The sequence below is a fragment of the Periplaneta americana genome, chromosome 10 (assembly GCF_040183065.1).
Source record: "Periplaneta americana isolate PAMFEO1 chromosome 10, P.americana_PAMFEO1_priV1, whole genome shotgun sequence".
NCBI lineage: Eukaryota > Metazoa > Arthropoda > Insecta > Blattodea > Blattidae > Periplaneta > Periplaneta americana.
In genome coordinates, this window is record NC_091126.1 from 118,967,569 (window position 1) to 118,990,703 (window position 23,135).

Here is a 23,135-nt window from a genome sequence, read left to right on the forward strand (position 1 = left end):
ATCGATTCCAAAAATAAATAGCCATTAAAGTGCAAAAGGATTCTCCATGTTCCATATTCTATAAATTATCATACAAGGATAACTTCCAAGAAGTAACTGTAATAACAAAGAAGAAACTTCCTGAAAATCTTACCTTCAAACCTGCTTTCTACATTAAACCAGGATTTGCTTCAAAGAAGAAAGAGGACCTTATGGAATTACTGAAAAGGAATTATATTTTGAAATTCTATTCCAAATTCTATACCAACTTGTAACGCCCCGTAACTTAATCAGACAAAACTTTTCGAGATAGTGATAATAGTTATATCTGGGTTTTAGTTTCTTGCTTATTCCTGGAAATTTACGAAATGGATTTGAAGATAATTTAACCATTGTTGTTATGAATGGAAAGTATGTAAAAACAAAGGAAATGCTTTAGTTTTTCATTATGCATAGTTTTGATAACATTTTCAGTAGCATTTAAATGTTTAATTCAATCCTATGTACTACTGTCAGGATCTCACTTTGTTAAGTTATGTACTTATCCTTCCATTTTCTTACTGTACCGGTATTTTTAAGTAGATAAATCCGTTATGACGCAAACATATTATTGTTGAACGCAGTTTTCTTCACTGTTAATAATGGCGTATTTTCCGTTATGACGCAGACTTAATTGTTAATTGCGTTATTTTTACTGACGACAATGTCACATTTTGAGTTATGTCACTGTCTGAAGATAATTCCTTTTAGCAAGAATGTCACAAGTTGTAATGTTAGTAAATAAACAGCTCTGAAAATACGCATATTACTTTTTAAAATTAATTCTATGTTTCTGTATTAAAAACAATAAGTTTCTTGACCCAAATATATTCCTGCCATATTTTAAAAGAATTTCTTACTATAGTTACAGAGAAATGAAATCTTTAAATTGCTCTCCTGAAAAATCGTCGTTTTTTAGATATGACGTTGTTGTATTTAATAAGCCATATATGAAATGGAATTCAAATACTTTAAGAGTTTCAGGTGAATTTAAACCTTAATTACGTGTCCTTGCCCTCCTGTAATCTATCCTTTTATTAGGGCACCGCATGTAAACTTACTACCTTGATAACTGTAGAATTGTCCTTTGGATATCCGAATGATCTTTTTTGAATTTGTTTCAGAAACGTACGAATTTTTTGGTGATGTGAAGTAATGATTTTCTGAAAACTTGAGTTCTAGCAATCCAAATAATTATTAACCCTTAAAGGGTTTTAAGTCTTTCCTTTATTTCGTTATAGATTGATTAAATGGTTGTAATTGAAGACAAGAATACTTTTGTTTCCATTGTTAATGCGAATATGTGAAATTACAGGTGTGACCATATGGTAAAGCTAGGTTATGGTGTTGCCAAATCTTAAAGATTTATTTATTTCCTTATACTTATTACATCTTACAATCAATTTATTTGGAACTGAAGTAAACTTTAATAGCTAAATAATACTAAAATAAGAAAATTACTTTCACCATATGTGAACAAAGATACATAATTTCCTGATTATTGTAGGACACGTTAGGGTCACCTTTAGTATACATTTACACATATACGTCAGTTTATCGAAAAGCGAAAATTATTGTCACAATACATGAACAAAACAACAACATTTTACATTAATTTCTGGTATAATTTTCACATATTTCTGTCGTAATGTAAAGTATTTCTTATGCTATGACAAAAAAAAAACATGGGATGCTGAGATCTACATCACATTTGGAGAACGCTATATGAACAGAAGAGCAGTTTTCTCCAGCACACCGCCGTCTTTTGTTTCCTGGTATCGGAATCACTGATGTTCCAGTCCATCGTATCTTATATATAATCAGGTGTTCAACGAGGGTCGTCCAGAAAGTAAGTCTCTCTGGGCCGTTTACAGAAAGAAAACACAATTTAATTGAAAAATGTATTGGAACAGATACAAGAATTGTTGAACTATTTTCCAACATATTCCCCACCGGAATTTAGACATTTGTCATATCGATGAGCGCAAAAATTTGAAAATAATCTATGTTAATTAAATTACTTTTTCCCGAAAAATTACTGTTCCTAATAAAATGAGAGAAGGTAAATTAATGCATTAATTTCCTCTCATTAGCTACAGTATCGAGTAATTTATATGCTTATTTCCCTCAAATTTTCTCTGACTGTAATGAAATTGTCTACTTATTCTCTCCCAGTCTCAGAAATCGATACTTCAAAGAACTTGAAAGAAATTTAATATACAGTATCATTTAAATGTACATATTATTTATTTAAAATTATTAAATCCTTAATGCTGTTGTTAAAATATTTTGAACTTCTTTGTTGTTATTTAAGAGAAAAATCATCCAACTCATGACTTGTTTATCGGCAAGTCCACGGTCCAGGTTAACACATGGTTTTTTTCCATTCCTTCCTTATAAAACAATAAAAATTAAAGTTTATTTCATTTACCTACCTACTTACATACTTACCTATCTATGTACAGTCACGGAAGAAAAAATTGGCCGATGAGCAGCAAAACTCGTAGTGTTACTTATGCCGGTTTCGTTGTGATTATCACAGTACAGAGTGTCTAAGAGGGAGACTGTTTACTTCCCCTCGAAGTTGCTTGTTTAGGAGAGAAAGGCTTTCGGACTGTTTTCTGTATAGAGTGTCTAATAGAGACGCTATTGACTTCCCCTCGTAGCTGTTGCGCTAAGAGAGATTGACTTTCGGAATGGTTTTATTTACATTCTACAGTATTCTGTAGCCTATGCGGGGCCGGAGTTAGGTATAGTACCGCCCCTAGGCAATGCTAGAATTTGCCGCCCCCAATTCCCACAAACAGTTTATGGGCAGCTATTATACAGGTGACGTTTAATTAAAGTTATTTTTAATTGAAATGTTACAATTCAGAAAACAATAAATTACTGGAATCAAAATACATGCATCTTACTTGTGAATTATAAGGACTTCCTCCGGATTTTCTTCACAGAGAAAGCAATGATAGTATTATCAAAGTCGATCTGACGAAGCATATCATACTCGATGCAAAGGAACATAATATTCAAACTTATTCATTGTTGAAACAAAATTGATTTTTGAAAGGCAGGCTGTGGTTTATTTTTAAGCATTGTTTTTATTGGTGATATAATATTCGTATTTCTTACTTCGATAGGAGTATAAAGCAAATTGAAAAATAAACTGCAACTCTTTGCGGAATAGACATTCCAAATCGAATTATATAGTGCACATGCAGGAAAATGGTTAAATAGTATTGTTGACGATATAGGCTATTATATTGTGAATGTAACTGAGATTGTGGTTACTATTCATAACGATAAATAGCTAATAAACACAGATGCAATTTGATTTTCAACAATGCATTCTTGTTCATACAAGCAGTTAAATTTAAGCAGTTTCATAGTATAATAACATGATACCGGCATTACAATATAACTAATGCAGCTGCACACTTTCCTTTCACTCTTGCCACGACCGCGACAATGCGATAACAAAACAATATCTGACTTCCACAAGGTATTCAAGAAGAAACTTCAGAAAAAATTTACCAATAAAGGTTTTAACAACAAATTTCACTGTAAAATGAAAATGAAAAAGGAAGAGAAAGAGAGAGAGAGAAAATTCCGTCCCCCTGGAAACTGCCGCCCTAGGCAACTGCCTAGGTTACCTAGGACTAAATCCGGCACTGAGCCTATGTGTATATTTGCAACGTTTGTTGTGTTTTAGTCGACATACAGAAAGTTGTTTTGCAATTGGTTTTGCTATTGGTTTTGCCATTGCGGGTATGAGGAATGTTGTTAATGTTATTTTCATCCCCTCTGTTCGTCTCTCTTCACTCTACAGGCATACTATGTTTATGGTTTATGACTACTGTATATTTCGTGTTCTTTCTAGAGTCCTAGGCACGTAACCCTTTCCAGCCCTACTAACAGATTTTGTCTGTAAACAGCCACAACCACTTCGAAAATCATCATTAGTATTTCAGTTCCATAGATATGGACGCCAAAGCCAAAGTAATTGCACTGATCAAGGAAGGCGGATTTAGCACGATGCGAGCTGGAGAACGCTATGGAGTTGCGACTATAGAACAGCGTCCAGGTGGTGAGCGCAGTATCAAGAGCGATGATACATAACTCGTAAACCTGGTAGCGGAAGACCCAAGGCATCAACACCACAACAAGATCTTATTTTAATTGAACGTTCGAGGTGCTTTCATTTCATACTTCTAAATGCTTCTGGCCGGCACAGAATTTCCTGCTTCCAACAGAACGGCTAGTAAATGGCTCAATAGTGTCAATATTGTGCCAAGAAGAACAGCGGTGAAGGAAGTTCTGACTGAAGACCAACGAATTGATCGTGTCGCATTTTGCCCAATCCATTAAAACTGTCCATGGAAAGAGGTCATCTTTTCGGATGACGTGTTTATGAACTACGGCACAGGGCCAGTGAAAGTATATCGACCAAAACAATCCAAGAGATTTGACTCTGAATATGTGGTCCAGAGACAACGCAGTGGTCGCTTGTCCATGTCGGTGTGGTATGGATTTCTGGTTATGGTGGCGGTGCGCTATGGAGGATTCATGGGCATATGAATGAGCATCAGTACACAAATAAACTGGAAAATGTGATGCTACCTAGTGTTCATGTTTTAAAGCCCGAAATCAAAATAAATTTCCAACATCACTTGTCTTCGATACACACATGCGTCGCCGTGCAGTGGTGGTTCAACATTCACAGGGACGATGTCGAGAATTTCCATGGGTGCCAAGAAGTCCTGACTTAAATTTCATAGAAAATGTGTGTACGGAAGTGTAACGCGGTGTTAATGTGTAACCACACAGTCGGTGTCCTAGGAAAGCAGACGAATTGTGGGATCTCGTTGCAGATGTTTGGGATGATGTTGCATTGTCAGATAGATATAGTAGGCCTATATCCAAAGCCTAGTTAATTCTCTAAGTAGAAGAATGGATACAGCGATCAATGCCAATGGTTTATGGACAGGCTATTAAATCCAATAGAAAACTGTTGTATATCACTAGAGCTACATAGGTAGAAGAACATTTTAATTTGTGATAAAAAACATACAGTATTAATTATTTTACTTCAGGAATGTATATATTTATTTTCTCTTTTTTAGAACAAAAATAACACAGTAGTTTAAAGACAGCATAAATAAATAAGTTCTAGTAAACCACTAGAACCACTTATATAATCAAACTTCTTCCTAAATTACACAAAAATTATTTCTAACTAACAAATCTATTTGTGTTTCCCTTTCCTCATTATTACTAATTGCTTACCGAAATTAATTTATAGGTATTTATTTATTCAATTTATCTGAATGTTCTCTTATATAATTTGTATTGGATTACCTTAATCAATTTATACAGTATTTATTTTACTTCATCTGACTGTTCATTTTATCATCTTAGCACTAAATTCGAATGTATTGTATCTATCTCAATTTTGTTTACTCTTCGTCGTCGGTTTTGCCAGGAAGATATTAAAGTAAAAATAAACCATAAATAAACGAAGTATATCTATAGAGTAAAGAGAGACGAACAGAGGAGTTGATAACGAAATCAGTAACACTCCTCATCCCCGCAATGGTAAAAACAATGAAATAACAAATTTCTGTATATCGACAAAAACACGAGAGTTTCAACCTTATAGAATGTGAACAGAAACGGTACGAAAGTCTTTCTCTCCTAGCCCAGGAACTTCCAGGGGAAGTAAACAGTATCCCTCTTAGACACTCTGTACTGTGATAATCACAACAAAACCGGCATAAGTAACATTACGAGTTTTGCTGCTCTACGGCCAGTTTTTTCTTCCTTAACTGTACCTATCTCTTTCCTTCCTGCATCGTTTCGAAATGCATAAAAGAGTATTAGACTCACATTTAACAACAACAACAACAACAACAACAATAATAATAATAATAATAATAATAATAATAATATATTTCTGTAATTTCTTTATTATTTACAACAGTTAAACATTTTTCTTGCAGTTTTTCAAGTGAGTTTCTAAAAGGGTTCCAATAAGAAACCAAATCTGTCGTCGATTTGCGAAAGGGGACAAGTCCACGAAAAAAAAATTAGGATTTTATGCCATCTTGTTTATCTCGTAGATAGGTTCTGGATACTATACGTGAAGTTGCAGAAGGTATCAGATCCACTGCTAAAAAAATGGTTCAGTTGACCACACTTTTGCAAAACGGGACTAGTCCTATGTACATTAGGATGCAGAAAGGGACAAGCACCACAGATTACATACAGGTTACATCGTGGGACAAGTCTTTATGTTAGTCTATACCCATGGATAAGTCGGGCTGCAAATCCAGTAGAGTCTCATTACAATCGAGCTAAAAGCATAATAAAGTAGTATCTACTTAATGAATTAAATATAAAGATCTTGTGCGGTATGTATCACAAACCCAGAACAAAAAGTTAAATATGACTATTTCAGAAATATTTTTGATACGGAATTTAACGTAAGTTTTGCAACTGTGGCAACAGATTGTTGCTCAACATGTATACAGATGCAGGAAAGAATTTTAAACACAAGAGGACAAAATAACAGATATCTACTCCGTTAAGGGTAGAAAAATTGAAGGCCAAACAATTTTACAAGAGAATAAAATCCAATGATGAAGGTGTTCTCATTCTGTCTTATGACTGTCACAATAATCAAATTTTACCGAAAATTCCAGATCAAAAGGCATATTATTCTCGTCAGTCATACATCTATAACTTCACAATCTGCCTTGGCTCTTCAAACGATGCACAAACTCCTGCAAACACGTTGATCTATACTTGGCTTGCAAGTGAACACAGGGACTCAAACGAAAAAGCTTCATGCTTATTTCATCGCTTAAATAGCATAGACTTGTCCAATATCCACAAAATTGAGCTATTCTGTGACGGCTGTGGTGGCCAAAACAAAACCGAATTGTTTTGGGTACCACCAATACTACTGCAAGTATTGAAGTAGTTGAATGTTTGTACTCAATAGTTGTGTATTCACATTTGCCACCTGATAGAGTTTTCGGTCGGCTGGAGAAGAAGATCAGAAGTATGTCCACTATTGTTGTTCGAGATGAGTACTTGGAAAATGTACAGAACTGAAGGCACTGTTATCAGAGTCTCGTCTGAAGAAAGTGTATCTGTATGACTGGAAAACAGCTGTCAAATCAGTTATGAAATCTCCAGCTTAATATAATTTTCAATTTGCTCCCTGTAAGAGGTTGAAACTGACTAGAAAAGCTGGTGCTGTACTCGTCAAAGGACAAGTAAATTACACAGAGTCTGGTGTTGCCAAATCCTTGTTAAAATGTGGAATGTCACTTAATTCTATTAGGCAAACTAAAATTGATACTGGAGTAGCTGTCTAAGTTGCAAGCATTAAAGATGTTGCAGATTTACTCACTACACATTTTAGTGAAAACTGAGCTACACTGCCTAATCCCCAATATTATGAAGTAGTAGTGGAAGGGCCACAAAACAATGCAATAAATAATCCAGATTCTGATTTTGATGAAATTAATGAAGAAGGTACAGCAGTTTTGTTTATAGCCAGTTTCCTTAGTATTGTATGTTTTATAATTGTCTTACGGTACCTAATTGTTTCATTTTCAATATGTTCAGTTTTCGAATTTCCTGTATGATAAAGAGTCATTTAATTCTCTTTTCTTTTGTAAACAAACAGACTTTCAAAATTTCAGTAAGAGAATAATATACTATGTTTGTAGTTTTTTATTGTTACAAATGTATAATTGTACTGAAGTTTCTCTCTTTCTTTAAAAAAAAGATATCATCGTACATTTAATGTAATTAACGTAATAAAGCATTATAGCTATTTTCTGAGTTTGATGTTAACAGTCTCTGCACAAATAAAAGTGCAAAAATGTTGCAAAAAGGGACAAGTCCATGATCAAGTTACATAAGGGAACAACTCCAATATTATTTTCAAATGTTAGAGGAAAGTACAAATCCAGGATTATTGAAATTATGGATCCTGTATGTATGTAACCATAGTGACCTAATTAGAAAAAAAAGTAGGAATATTTGCATTTTTTAAGTCAGTCACAGTTTTTTTGCTATTTCCCAACAATTTGGTGTTTTGGACGTGTCCTTTTTTGCAAATCGACGACAGAAATAATAGTGAATCTGAATAACTCAATTACGCATTACTTTGTACATCTATACTTTGGATCTCAGTTCATTCACAGTGTCTTGTTTTTTTATTGGGTTATTTTACGACTCTGTATCAACATCTAGGTTATTTAGCGTCTGAATGAAATGAAGGTGATAATGCCGGTGAAATGAGTCCGGGGCCAGCACCGAAAGTTACCCAGCATTTGCTCGTATTGGGTTGAGAGAAAACCCCGGAAAATCCTCAACCGGTAACTTGTCCCGACCGGGATTCGAACCCGGGCCACCTGGTTTCGCAGCCAGACGCGCTGACCGTTACTCCACAGGTGTGGACCACAGTGTCTTGTAACTGGGACTTAGAATATTCCAACGACTCAATGTTTCTTGAGTAACTCTACACCCCTTGACACGGAAAATGGTTGCTATCCTGTAGCGTGAATTTGTGTAAGTGTCGTTCGAGATAACACGAGATTCTCTCGGGGAAATATTAAGAATGGAGATCCGAGGATGAAATCAAGTCGTAGTAGCGACGTATATGTATGTCACGAAACGACATATTCCCTACGAGACCTTCATGTCCAAGCGATGGTGCTCATTCTTCTCGTTATAAAGATCGAGCTTCGAATCTCTCTATGTAAGACGTACGCGTGTGAACACAGGGCACACAATGATTCCCGAGCTATTCCCAGGTGGGACATAGTCTCAGAACAGCTGACAATTTCTGTGTCAAAGGGTGTACAGTTGTCAAAAAAAGTGTGGCCGCACTCGTGAACAGCGAATATTTTCTAAGTCCACTTCGGGTCACGGCGATGTTACATATGCATGTGCTTGTAGAAGTAGTTTCGGAACTATGGAAGTATTCCGTATTTGCGTCCCTTAGCCCCGCGGTAGCGTGCTTGCTTAATTATTTTGAGTTTGTGGGCCTTCTTGAAGTTCTCATTTTATTTTTTAATCGTTCTTTAGCGATATGAATGATATTCTAATTATAATTTATATTCTGTTATCGTTCCTTTTCGACATAACGTTATTTATATTTTGTTATCGTTCTTTTACACATATCAATAATATTCAAGTTATAATTTTTTGTATTCTGTTATTGTTCTTTAGACACAGGCCTATCAATAATATTCAAGTCATCATTTGTATTCTGTTATCGCTCTTTAACGATATGAATAATATTCACGTTTTTTATATTCGTTTTAGCGATATAAATAATCTGTATTTTATTTAAGTAATTATTATAATACAAATAACCATTTTTCTTTGTAAAATAAGTTATTTTATTTAAATAATTAAATATATTATATAATATCTTATATTAATTAAACAAACTGATATTTATCATTTATATTCGGTTATCGTTCTTTATTGATACTGTATAAATAATATTCAAGTTATGTATATTGTTATCGTTATTTAGCGACATAAATAACATTCAAGATATAATTTATATTCAGTTATCGTTCTTCAGCGATATAAATAACATAAATTTAATATTAGGTTTGGAACAGTACACTGCATAATACTGGTGTTAATTTTTCTTTTTATATTATTACACTATTACTATCTTGAATCACAATAAAACGGAAGGGAGTGACGAGGAATTGAACCTGAGACGTTGAAATCTAAATTCTGACGTCCTTTCGCTGAGCTACAAGGGCACAAGTGTGGAAACATTTGCGGAAAAATTTGTCCAATCCCCCACCAAGATTTTCTATTGATTTGTAGAAGCTAGTCCAGGATGCGTGGGGCAAAAGGTAATTGAGATTTTCCGTTCTCTGATCGGGTCAAACATCCTGATAGAACTAATATTTAACCTTTGCGGTCATTTTCGGTGAAGTCCGGAGGGTCCAGTTGGTCAAATCCACTCTCTTCATTTCCACACTTGTGCTCCCTGGGATCTAATAAGATACGAAAGAGACAGTGGTGTGCGGAAAGCAACGGGAAGTTACCGCATTTATCCTTCCCAAGAAAAACTGCAAACACGAGCAAAGGAAGCTTTTAATAGAAAAAAGTAGAATCTTCTGCGGACCTCTGGAAAAAGAACTAAGGAAGAGACTAGTGAAGTGCTTTGTGTGGAATGAGGCATTGCATGGGGAAGAGAAATGGACATTATGACGAAATGAAGAGAAACGAATAGAAGCATTTGTAATGTGGATGTCGACAAGAACGGAGCGTGTGAAGTGGACAGACAGAATAAGAAATGAAGTTGTGTTGGAAAAAGTGGGTGAAGAAAGAATGGCGCTGAAGCTGATTAGAAAGAGGAAAAGGAATTGGTTGGGTCTCTAGCTGTGAATAATAATAGGCGACATTAGTATATGTGGATCATATGGGGAGACTAAGACGAAGGCAGAAAAAGGAAAGATTGGAGAATGCTGGGTTTGCAATGAAATACCTGCCCATGGGCAGAACACTTATGTATGTATGTTTAGAATGCCTGGAATGTCGTGTCTAAGAAAAGTCGCTATTTGTAAAGACTAGTCGATTCCATGCCCACTCGAATGCAAGATGTGATCGAGATAGGGGGAAGATAGACTAAATAAGAATCGTGGCTTTTTGTTTTGTTGTTTGAACGCTTAATTGAGGCACTCAGAAGCAAAGTGATACAAGTAACATTTTTTTTTTTAAATTGAGGTAAGTGTATATTCTAAATCTTTAACGTCACTTCTGGTCAGAGAAAAAGTAATATAAGTGTAGTTCCAGTCAGTGCTGCTCCATGTTGGCGTTACTCTTATATTACAATGCATACAGAGTTTTGCCTGAGAGGCAAACTAATACAAGTGCGTTGTTTACATAGTGCTGCGTTTTTTCTGTTCATGACTAATTCATTTGCCACAATGGAGAGAGGTAATATATTACTTAATCGAAACATCTTCGTGGAAGGCCTGCACACATTGAGCTGGACCAACTATTCAATAAGGATAACTTTTGCTAAGTGTAGCAACTTGCAATAGCTGAAGAAATTCATACCACCCATACACTACTCTGTATTTGATGACCTGAAGCATGAAGGATGTGCCTATAATAAGGACTACAGGACGTGGAAGAGTGTGAGGAAGAGAAAGTTCAAGGAATACTCGCGGTAGGAGTCCTACAGATGTAATATTCAACCTATTAGACACTATGCATTAAAAAGGATCTAAAAATATGTAATTTAAAATTGCAAGTCTCATCCAGATCTCAGATGTTCTTCAAACTGTGAGATAATATCCTGTGTAACTTCTACAAAATAAAGAGAGATGAAATACCAATATATATCACACACACAACTCATTGTTAAAACTTCAGTTGTGAAATTCCTCCATGGAAATGAGTAATTCCAGAACATAGCATACAAATTCCAGAAAATCATTACCAAAATTTATCCTCCATACATTCTTAAGTTAGATGCCATGGAACTACTTTGCAGCACATATAAGGATCATCTTCAAATTTATACAGATGGATTTCTAAACACTGATGATGGGCTATCAGAAGCAGGATATTATATTGAAAAATATCAAGAAATTTACTTACATTGAATTGCTAGCTATTGATGCTGCTCTTCAGTGTGTTACTCAAATTTCGGAAAAATCTATTCGCATACTTGCCGACTACAAGGAAGCTACGTACAGTAGCGTGCAAATTAATCCGAACACGACATATTTTTACATTTTCTGTCATTGTTGGCCTCACAGCTGCTCATACTGCTTTAATTGGCATCTGTAGTACGTGTAATTCCATTGTTGAAGGTCTGTCATTATTTTTTTATAATATGTGACAATTTGCCTGTAATTTTGTACTTATAAGCATTTCAGTTGTGATGAAGACTTAATAGGGTAAACCATACAGTTATTGGCCACTTAAGGAAAATTTTATGTTTGAAAGTCGAGGATTTCAATGCATTATATTGTACGAAGGAACTGTTTGTGCATCTGTAATTGTCAATTATTTCTTTATACAAATCACTGTTACAAAAATGGAATCAATAATACGGTGTGATACTAGTGACAAAATAAAATTGATATGTGTGAAATTATAGTTATTGGCCACTTCTTGACAGTTATTGGCCACTGACTGCATAGTTATTGGCCACTTCACAATTATGAACTCTAACAGACATTTATTTTTGTTTTGGCTGCAGATATTATTTTTAACTGTTATTATTTCTGTTAGTTATTTACACATGCATTGCACTGCCCTAATACCAGTTTTATGTAAAAGATAAATCCACATGTCTCTTTACTGTATATACCCTTATTTATATGTTGCTAGTTTATCAAGTTCTTCAAGGTAATCATCATCCTCCAAACTACCCTTAAGGTTCATACTGTTATGTGAATCTTCTCCTTTATAAAAATGAGTGACATAGGGAGATATCACCATCTTTTTCAGGAATGTGTTGTCTGTGTTTACGTGAAATATAATTTACATAAAATACTTTTTTACAGCCTTCACATCAAATTTCACTGAAAGCTTCTTGCAAATGTCACAAATTGGACTTGATTCATTTTGCAATTCTCTGAAGAGTGTTCGTTTTCTCTTTTCTTTCGCTACTTTAGGTTTTCTCTTTCTTTGTTCTTTTCTTGGACAACTTTCTGTTCGCGCTTCTTTCTGTGCATATCCTGGTAGCTCTGTGATATCAAAAACGACAATCTTTCTACATCATCTTTGCCTTCTCTTTTAGGTGTCTCTAGCTACACCAGAAACTTGCCGATTGATGTATTCTTGACTCTTTTGAGCATGGAAGATATTTTCTCACTTATGTTCTTTTTACTTGGTTATTTAACGACGCTCTATCAACTACGAGGTTATTTAGCGTCGATGGGATTGGTGATAGCGAGATGATATTTGGCGAGATGAGGCCGAGGATTCGCCATAGATTACCTGACATTTCCCTTACGGTTGGGTAAAACCTCGGAAAAAACACAATCAGGAATCGAACCCGCGCCCGAACGCAACTCCAGATCGGCAGGCAAGCGCCTTAGCTGACCGAGCTACGCCGGTGGCTCTCACTTACATGTGTTAACACAACCAGAATGTTGACTACTGCAACCTGCATTCACACTTGCTGATGTACTGTATTGTCATGGGGAGTCGGCCACTGGCGTATTTAGTATTTAGTATTTTAGTAGTTCAGTAGTTTAGTAGTTCAGTCGGTTGAGGCACTTGCCTGCCGATCCAGACTTGTGCCCTGGCATGGGTTCATTCACGCTTGAGATGATCATTTGGTTAAGTTTTTCCGAGGTTTTCCCCAACTGTAAGGAAAATGTGAGGTAAAATATGGCGAATCCTGGGCCTCATCTGTCAAATACCATCTCGCTATCACCAATCACATCGACGCTGAATAACCTAGTAGTTGATACAGCGTTGTTAAATAGCCAACAAGAATACAATATAAAAAAAAAAACATGGAGAGTCAGTTTCCGGGGTTCATCTATTGCATTTTATAATAGATGTAATTGTCAATACTGTGAGCCAAAACTTCTTGTTGAGTACAGGGTTGTTTCCGATCTCTGATAAGGAATTTGAATGACGTCATGTGAGTCAGGAATCACACTGACAGCTAAATTGTAGCGAGAGGTGACAGACCAGTAGTGAGTGATTTCATAATTATAATCAAAGTGCATGGTGTATTACAGTAGCAACGCCCAAGAAAATTTAACCTTTCTGGGAGGTGTACATAACTCTTTCCGATGCCAAGTACAGTTACATGAAAATCATAGGAGCGTGCAAAAAACGTGGTTTTATTATTTCCACGAAAGGCATCTTATGTGTACTTAATAAGACTGGCAAAGCTCGGATGGGATTAATTCCAGAGTGGAAAAAGCAAGCAAATCCACCCCTGTCATAAGTCGCCGCACCCCACAAGATGATACAAATTAATTCCATTCGAGCTTTACCAATCTTATTAAGTATACAGAAGATACGTTTCTTGGAAATAACGAAACCTTATTTATTGCAAGCTTCTTTTATTTTCACTTAACTGTACTTGGTATCGGAAAGGATTGTTATGTACCCCTCTCAGAAAGGCTCGATTTTCTTGGGAATTTCTGCTGAGAGTCGCCGTGCACTATATGAGATCACTCACTACCGGTCTGGCACCTCGCGCACAATTCAGCTGTCGTGTGACTCCTGACGCACATGATGTCATTCAAATTCGTTATCAGAGATCGGATACAACCCTGTAGACTTGTCTGCATCCAGTGTTCGATACGAAATGACATTTTCAGAACACTCATCAATTTCCTCCTAAGCTATAAGATTCAAATCACCTTTCCGTTTTAGCATTCTTTATTTTGATATTTAGAGTTGCCTTAGGAACACCGTGCTTTTTAGCAATGACTCTAAGTGAAGTCCTGTGTGTTTCCAATTCTTTCAATGTTACCTTCATCACCTTTGGCTTATAGTCAGCCCATTTTGGATTCTTAAAATAACCTAACCAGGGTATAAAATAAATAAGAATAGTTATTGGCCAACCATTAAGACAGTTATTGGCCACGTGGCTAATAACTATGCACACATTTAATGGACTCAAAATAAAAATACTAGTGAAATAGTGACATTTAATAAGTTAAATGAAGGAAAATAATTGATTTTTTAAATTATTTTAAAATTACAGTTATTGGCCGGGGTGGCCAATAACTAAAAAATGCGTTATAATGAAACAGTTATTAGCCAGTAAATTTTCAAAATTTAGGGATTGTATTTTATTACGTTTTACAAGTGTAAAGTCAAAATAGAGATGTACTTACCTCATAATTGGAATAATAATGAAAACCAGTTAAAAGAAACGGCAATTATTACGACTCAACCACAACACAGTTCTTAAGAATTTCACAAGAAACCAAAGCCTGGGAACGTATGTTTTGCAGAAATATATTTTTCATCTCACAGTGCTATCTGTTGTTGAAAATTAAAGTAACTACCAAATAAGAAAACATGCTGCTACCATCTGGCAAAATATTACTTAATTATTTGCACAACCTGTGTTATAATAACACATCACAATTCAAGTGGCCAATAACTGTAAGGTGGCCAATAACTGTATGGTTTACCCTACTGCAATCCTGTGTACATTCTGTCGTCTTCACAAATGGATACAACTCCACGAAAACGGTCTAAAATTATAACATTAGCAAAGCATTCTTCTATGACATAGAGGCAAATTGCTGCAGAATGTCACTTCGGTTTGGCTACTGTTAATTCGATCATAAAACGATACAGGGAGACTGGATCCATCACACCCCTGAAAAAAGGAAACCGTGGCCAGAAAAGGAAGACTTCACCTGCAGATGATCGTTTAATTGTCAGGAAAAGTAAATTAAATCCTAGACTAACTGCTGTCGACTTAACCCGCGAGTTAATGGCTACCACTGGGGCGAATATTCACGTCACAACAGTGCGGCGTAGGCTTTTGGAAGCTGGACGAAGGGCTCGTAAGCCTATTAAGAAGCAACTGCTAAATCCTGTTATGTGCAAAAACCGCTTAATGTGGGCAAAATTATATCAACACTGGACAGTGAATGACTGGAAGAATGTACGTACTTTTTCCGATGAGTCTCATTTCGAGGTCCACGGCCACCGTGTTTCTTACGTACGGAAAGGATCCGAGAAAGTAACAGCAGCTCATCTCCAACAAGCACCCAAATACCCCCCTAAAGTAATGTTTTGGGGTTGTTTTACACATGAAGGGCCTGGAGCATTAATACCTATCAAGGGAATGATGAATTCTGACAAATATATTCACTTATTGGGAACCAGAATCGTCCCCCAGCTGCAAAAATCATTTCCGAATGGCAGAGGTGTGTTCCAACAAGACCTGGCACCATGCCATACGTCTCGAAAAACTACAGAATTCTTCAACAAGATGAATATTCAGGTACTCCTCTGGCCAGGCAACTCACCCGACATCAACCCCATTTGAAAATTTGTGGTCAATTTGCAAAAGAAGAATGCAAAAAATGGATTGTTCTACAAAGGAGAAGATGATTTCTGCCCTCATTGGTGTATGGTTTCGCAATGAAGAAATGAAGAATATTTGTGGAAAATTAGTGTAATCCATGCCAAATAGTCTCAGAGCTGTTATTAGGAACAAGGGAGGCCACATAGATTACTGAGTTATGTCTTAGATCCTTTTTTTTTATCCCGTTTGAGTGTTGTTGAATAAGTAATTACGTTGTTCGGATTAATTTGCACGCTACTGTATATTTAATATAGTTAAATATGTGCCAAACTTATAAGCACATAGAATTATTCCAATTCAGAAACAACTAAGTAAACTAAAAAGACTCCAAAAGGAAATAAAATTTCAATGGATATCTAGTCATTGTGGTATACCGGAAAACAAGAAAGTCAATAACGTTACGAAATAGGCAACATATTTGGAACCAAGACCTCTTCAAGTGATATCTCTACCCAATGACTTTGCTTCAGTAAAGTCTCATTTTATAAACTTATGGATCAACAATTGCTCTCTTCTGATAAAAGGAAAAATTTTACAGTTCGTTCAGAAGAAACCAAATGACCTGGAAATGTATAAAAAATTGCCCAGACATGTTCAACATTTTCAATAAGAGCCAGAACAGGTCACATTGTCACACAATTACCTACACCGATTTCACCTTTCTGATACTCCTACTTGTCTGTGGTGTAATAATCATGATGAAGATCTGGAACACATTCTTCTATACTGTCCATCCATAAACCACAAAAGAAGTAAATTGAAATCGTCAATATCAATTGCAGAAGACACAGCTCTGCAGTATATATTGACTACTCTGGCTATTAGCAACAGGCATCTATAATGAACACCGTTCAAATTACCCTCACTTCTCATGAAAAAAGTGAATAGACTATAGTGGACTTTATGTTGTCAGCAAACAGCTGGATACGTTAAGAAGATTGGCTGAGTGATTCGTTCGGTTATAGAGACACATTTTGTGTTATATGATAATCAGAAAGCTCAAATGCTGTTAAAACAGGAATGTTTGAACGCTGTAAGCAATTTTCTTGTTCTTGTTTTAAATAATATACAAATACTAAAAACTTTTGCATTTATATTACTTCTCCACAAAAATATTTTCGTGGAAAAATAATACAAGTGACTTTAGGACCATATTTTACCTAAAGTGATATACAATAGATAATTTATATTTAGAAGTTAAAAAAACATAGGTACCAACATACACAACTGTAACTTTACAGCAATATAGTCCTGTAACATATTTTTTAATTGCCTTTTCAACTTCAAAGTCATTTATCTCAAAACTTACTAAATGTCACTTGTATCACTTTGTTTCTGAGCGCCACAATTCAGTTGCGCAGTGATATCACTAATAAAGACTATATCTTGTATGCATTCCTCATCAATAAACTCTGGTACAGGGTGCTTAAAGACTGTCTAAAAATTCCTTTATCTCAACCTTATTAGTTCCACTCTCTGTAAACAAATAATCTTTTTCCAAACTTTCTCGTAACGCATAGTTTTCAGATTTCCTAGCCACTTTAGACAGAGCCATTTCTCTACGGACGCTAACGGAAAGCAATGTGTAACTAGTGGCCGAGTCGATCTGTTCATATTACGCTGTGTTTGACGTCACTTTCACGAACATACCCGAACGCTTATCTAGCTGCCCTCGTGAGAGCAGTGTGATTCCGGAAGGATCAAGGTCTGCCCAATCAGCTCATGTTTGAGACTGCTGCTTTAAGCTATTTTTTTTTAATTTTATTCTCTTGCAGCCACTAAAACTTTGTGACAAGGAATTCCATTGTCGCGAGGTGGATACTGTAAAGATGATGAATAACGAGATGTTCTATGGAGACGTATACTTAACGTGCCACAGATAAGTGATCTGGTATTTACGTCGTGGTTAGAGAAACGAAACGAAAGGTAATTTGGTGTTGAGGTGTGCTGAATTCGAAAGAGTAAAAACGAAGAACCGAAGAGTATAAAGTTCTACGTTCTTTGAGTCGGAGCCAGAAAAGACTTGCGAAGGACGGTGATATGTAATCATATCGTCGAATGTTGTACACGTATCTGACGCACATATTCTGAACTCGCTGTAACTTGACTGACAGTTCAGGACTTAGGTCACTTAACAGAAAGTCATAATAATTGAAGTGCGGCATTACTAGAGTTTGTACTAGGGTAAGTTTTAGTTGTTGGGCCAAGAAGTTTCTTAAGCGACTCAAACAGTGAATGGAAGAACACATTTTTTATTGTTTTTTTTTACTTGAAAATTACAATGTAACATATGGAAGATTAGTGTTATTAAGAGAGTTAACTAAACGTTTATTTCCAATAATTATAGCTTGAGTCTTACTTGGATTAATTGCGTTTCCGAAATTGGCTGCCCAAGTGGAAACAGTGGCTAAGTCACAATTCAACTTATCAATTGATTCATTGATCATATTGAGTCTGGAATGTATGTGAAGTTGTAGGTCGTCGGCATAGAGGTGATATCGGCAATACTGTAAGTTTTTGGTACGTCATTAATGTAGATAGAGAAGAGCAGTGGTCTAATACGGAGTCCTGGGGCACTCCCGCCTTTGTGCATCACCATTGGGAGAACTGATTATGAAATGAAACACACTGTTGGCGGCCACGTAGGTAGGAGTCCATCCAGCTCAAGGTATTGTCTGACAGGTGCAAAGTCTTCATCGTTGCAAGAAGCAGGTCGATATCAATAGAGCTAAAGGCATTTCTGAAATTGAGAAAAGTTATTGCCGTTACTTCACCCCTATCCATAGCTTCACGGATGTCCTCAGTCATTTTAAGTAAATCTATAGTAGTGCAATGTCCAGGCCTAAAACCCGATTGATAGTCATCAAGGAGTTTGTGTTCGTCGAGACAGTTCGTAATTTGTCTATGTACAATATGTTCTAATGCTTTTGAAAGCGTGAGAAGAATGATATCGATCTGTATTGGTTTGTTGTAGAAGGTGTGTTAGAATTAGGTAAAGGTTTTACTAATGCCATTTTCCAGAGTGAGGGTAGGACCCAGTTATAATACATACATTGAATAGTAGGGTAACAGCCGGCAGGACCAAAATCTATTCTTTTACACAGGAGAGTTATATTTACATTGTCTATATCTTCTGCTTTAGATTTCATACGTCGCAACATCTTTATTATGTCAGTCGAGTTATTGCGTTTAAGGAAGAATTTATGCCGCACAGGTTTGGGATAAGATCTGAGTAATTCAAGAGTCTCATGTTTATGTAATGGTTCAGGTGGAGCAGTGACGAAGTGTTCATTTAGACTATTGAGTGACAATTTAATGTTATCTACCCGAGTTTTCGCTTTTGTTAGACCCAGGTTATTAAGGTTACGCCACAATTCTTTCGCACTGACCTAAGGTAGGATAAGGGAATGTGCATGGCGTAAATTTAGCATTTATTACGGCTTGATTAAATTTATTTCTTAAAACTTTGTAATTATTAAAATCTAATTCGTCCTTGCTCCGTCTGTATTTACGATAAGCAGTGTCTCTGTCTGTCGTGCGTAACTTTATGGCATCGCACATCCAGGGCGCAGGGCATTTTACCGACTTCTCTGGTTTTCAAGGGTGCGTGTTTATTGTATAACTGAACTCCTAGGTCGTTAAATTTTTCGATTTTGTCGTCAATGACTGGTAAACTCCACACTTCAGTTCAAGGTAGCCAAGTGCGTCATTGATTAATTCATCACGCTCTATATGCTTCAAGTCACGATTTGATGTGATGTGAGGTTTATATTTTGGACAATACATGCAATATTCTATATAAACATACACCTATTTTCTATTCATAATTCCTTGAAATAACTAGTTATGGAAAGGAAAGATTTGAAAAGTTGAAGGGCATCAAATTTCAGCGCATATGGAAGTTCATTTTTACTCCACCTTGTTAGGTTATTTTACCATGCTTTATCAACATCTCTGGTTATTTAGCGTCTGAATGAGATGAAGGTGATAATGCCGATGAAATGAATCCGGGGTCCAACACCGAAAGTTACCCAGCATTTCCTCATATTGGGTTGAGGGAAAACCCCGGGAAAAAACTCAACCAGGTAACTTGTCCCGACCGGGAATCGAACCCGGGCCACCTGGTTTCGCGACCAGATCCACTAACCGTTACTCCACAGGTGTAGACTCGACCTTGTTGAGAAATACTATAAAGAGATAATAGAAAATATAGAAAAAGGTGGCGTGATAATGGAACAAAAGAAGATTGCTGGAAGAAAACGTCCTTTGAATTTTTCGGTGTGCCGCGTAAGTTAATTAGAAATACGCACAATTTTCTCCTATATTTTTACGTGATATAGCAACATTTTTTTATATTAAAATTTGTATCTGCTTATTCTTCAGGTTTTAAGAAAAGAGAAAATATAAAATAATTTTGAAAACAGGCTATTAATGTTTAAAGAGGAAGACTACGGAAAGTCGCCAAACCGTAATTCAAGCGTTGCTAGATTCCTTATCAATTGATTAATTTTTTTTTGTCGTTAGAGGATCCTGAAAAATTGCTAAATACCAATTTCAGCAATGGAAGAGTTAAAAAAAATAAAATTGTCTCAGAAAAAGTATTCAAATTCGCTAAATTGGCAACGCTGACTACAAGTATAAGCGTAAGTTAAAGTTCGTAACATAACCTCAAATACTCTATGTCCACATTCGTCAACACTTAATTGATTTAAATTAAATCTAGGCTTCTCCAAGCCTCATACCTGAATTATCCTTTTTCTATCAACATTATTTAATGTCATATCCCCTAATAAACCATCTTCCATGCCTTCAAATGATGTGATCTGGAGCAATTATTACTTTTTGTCTTTACCGTATCCGATCACTCATACCAACCGGGCAAAAACTCTCTTGTACTACATACCGTTATTGTAGTCTCCTTATTCTAACACGTGGCATTAGAGTATACCGTATCAAGAAACATACTCCATTTTGGATTCACTGCCGTGGTTAGCTACTTAACCTCTCGCACACGACCAGTTAGTAAAGTTTAATTGTTAGCTTCATTTAACTCGTAACAGAGCTTGGTGCCACAGACAAACAATATAATGAGTGGTTAAATAATATATATATTACTTAAACTTTCCTAACCGAAATTGGTGACCATAAGTATTACCGGAGTTTTTACTGTAGCGGATGATTGCGTGCATCTAGCAAGCGAAGTAGTTCTGTGTGCTCACCCGACTCCTGTTTGGTCAAGATTGGTAGAACAAAACATAGACTACTTTAAAAATTGCACTCTCATTTACCAGTTATATTATTTAAGCTCTATGTACACTAGAATACGCTAGTTTTACTATTTATACCATTATAAGGAACATAGGCCTACATTGAACAAATTTTATTTATAATGTTATGTACAGTGATGTATGTTGTAATACAAGGTATTTTATTTAATAAAACTATAGTCTAATCATTTTGCAAATAGTGAACAAAATTGTATAATTAATTTCAAACATTGACTACTTTCAAAAGCCGACTGTCAAAAAGACTAGGCCTACTTTTCGTCTCTAGAATATGGTCTTTCTTCAAATATAACTTTTGTAGAATATGATTTTTATTTTTAATATCTCAGAATTTTCCTTCATTCTGAAATATCATTTCTTTGACACAAATTGTCATATTTAGTACTAAATTGTAATTCCTCAACTCTTGGAATTACTCGTAAATAATCACATATACATATTATTACTATTATTATTATTATTGTTATTATTATTATTATTATCATATTGCTTTCAGTGTTGGTGTTATTTATATCTTCTATGCATTTTTATACTGTTTGACTGAAAGAGAAGGCCTTGTCAATAAAAATAAATGAGTAAAATAAATGAACAAATAATTTAAATTATAGGAAAATCGTCGTAGTAACAGCCATTATCACTATAATGCACTGCAAACAGTCTATGAAGTCTAGTTTTGAATCATGAATAAAACGGCAACTGAAACACAAACAAGATGCAACTTTTCCCTGATAGTAGCTGTGGCACGCGCCAAATACGACGTCACGTCAATATATTCTATGAACAGCTAACCTTACCATCTTACTGTCTCGGCCAAGATACGGTCCCTAATCATAAGTCACTTGGGAGTGCATATTATGTAAATTAAGTTAACAGGAGCTATGTTTGCAAATTGGATATCATTATCAAAGAGAAAATAATGTTAACATTGTTGACGATACTGATGCACGATTCACACGAGAGGGAAAAAGAGTATTGATGCAAAGAGCGGTATATTTGAAAATCTACTGTAAGCATTGTTTTTGACTACAATAACATTACCTATCTATGTAGCTGTGAACATAAGAAAGGTATGTCTACACTTTCTGGCTTTATTTCTCTAAACGTGATTTAGAGCTGTGAAAGCGTAGGGGAGACCCGGGCAAAACGAATAACCCGGGCAAAGAGAATAATGCCTATTTCTTAGAAACGCCAACAGGTAGCGCTTTCTGCTATGTTGGGGAAGAATCCCAACCAGATTTTGCTGCTAGAACTGACTTGTCGTCATTCTAGCTAGTAAGAGACGAAGTCAGTGTGTGTTTGAAGAAAATTGACTGTTTTCTTAAAATATTTCAAGGTAAGAGAAACATATGTATGACATACATTACTGCAGAAACTCTTTGTTATGTGATAGTAATATATATGTGATAGAATTACTTCTAAAATGCCGTACTTACGAAGAAGATTATTGACGTTTATGTTTGCATAACCTTAAATGAAAAGCGAAGTGACGTCTGCGGACAAAGTGAATAGGGCAAAGTGGATAACTTATCCACTATATAAGTATCAGCTGTATTTTTGTATATATTTGTCTATTGTAATAAAGCGTATTAGATCATTTTACATAGTGGAGGCATTAAGTCACACTAATTAAATTATAAATCAGCAACACTGATCGTAATTTTTACTTAAAAAGGTCGTAATATGTTTTCAGATGGTTTAATTTTTCAAGAGGAAGACGGAGCAAGCCAAATGGTCTGAAGAAGCCATGA

General features: G+C 35.6%; 1 protein-coding gene across 6 annotated transcripts in view; it reads right to left on the reverse strand.

The window, feature by feature from the left end:
- Window positions 1-23,135, reverse strand: part of LOC138707980 (F-box/LRR-repeat protein 2-like) — a 1,260,080-nt gene that overhangs the window by 375,219 nt on the left and 861,726 nt on the right. The gene's annotated exons all lie outside the window — the stretch shown is intronic.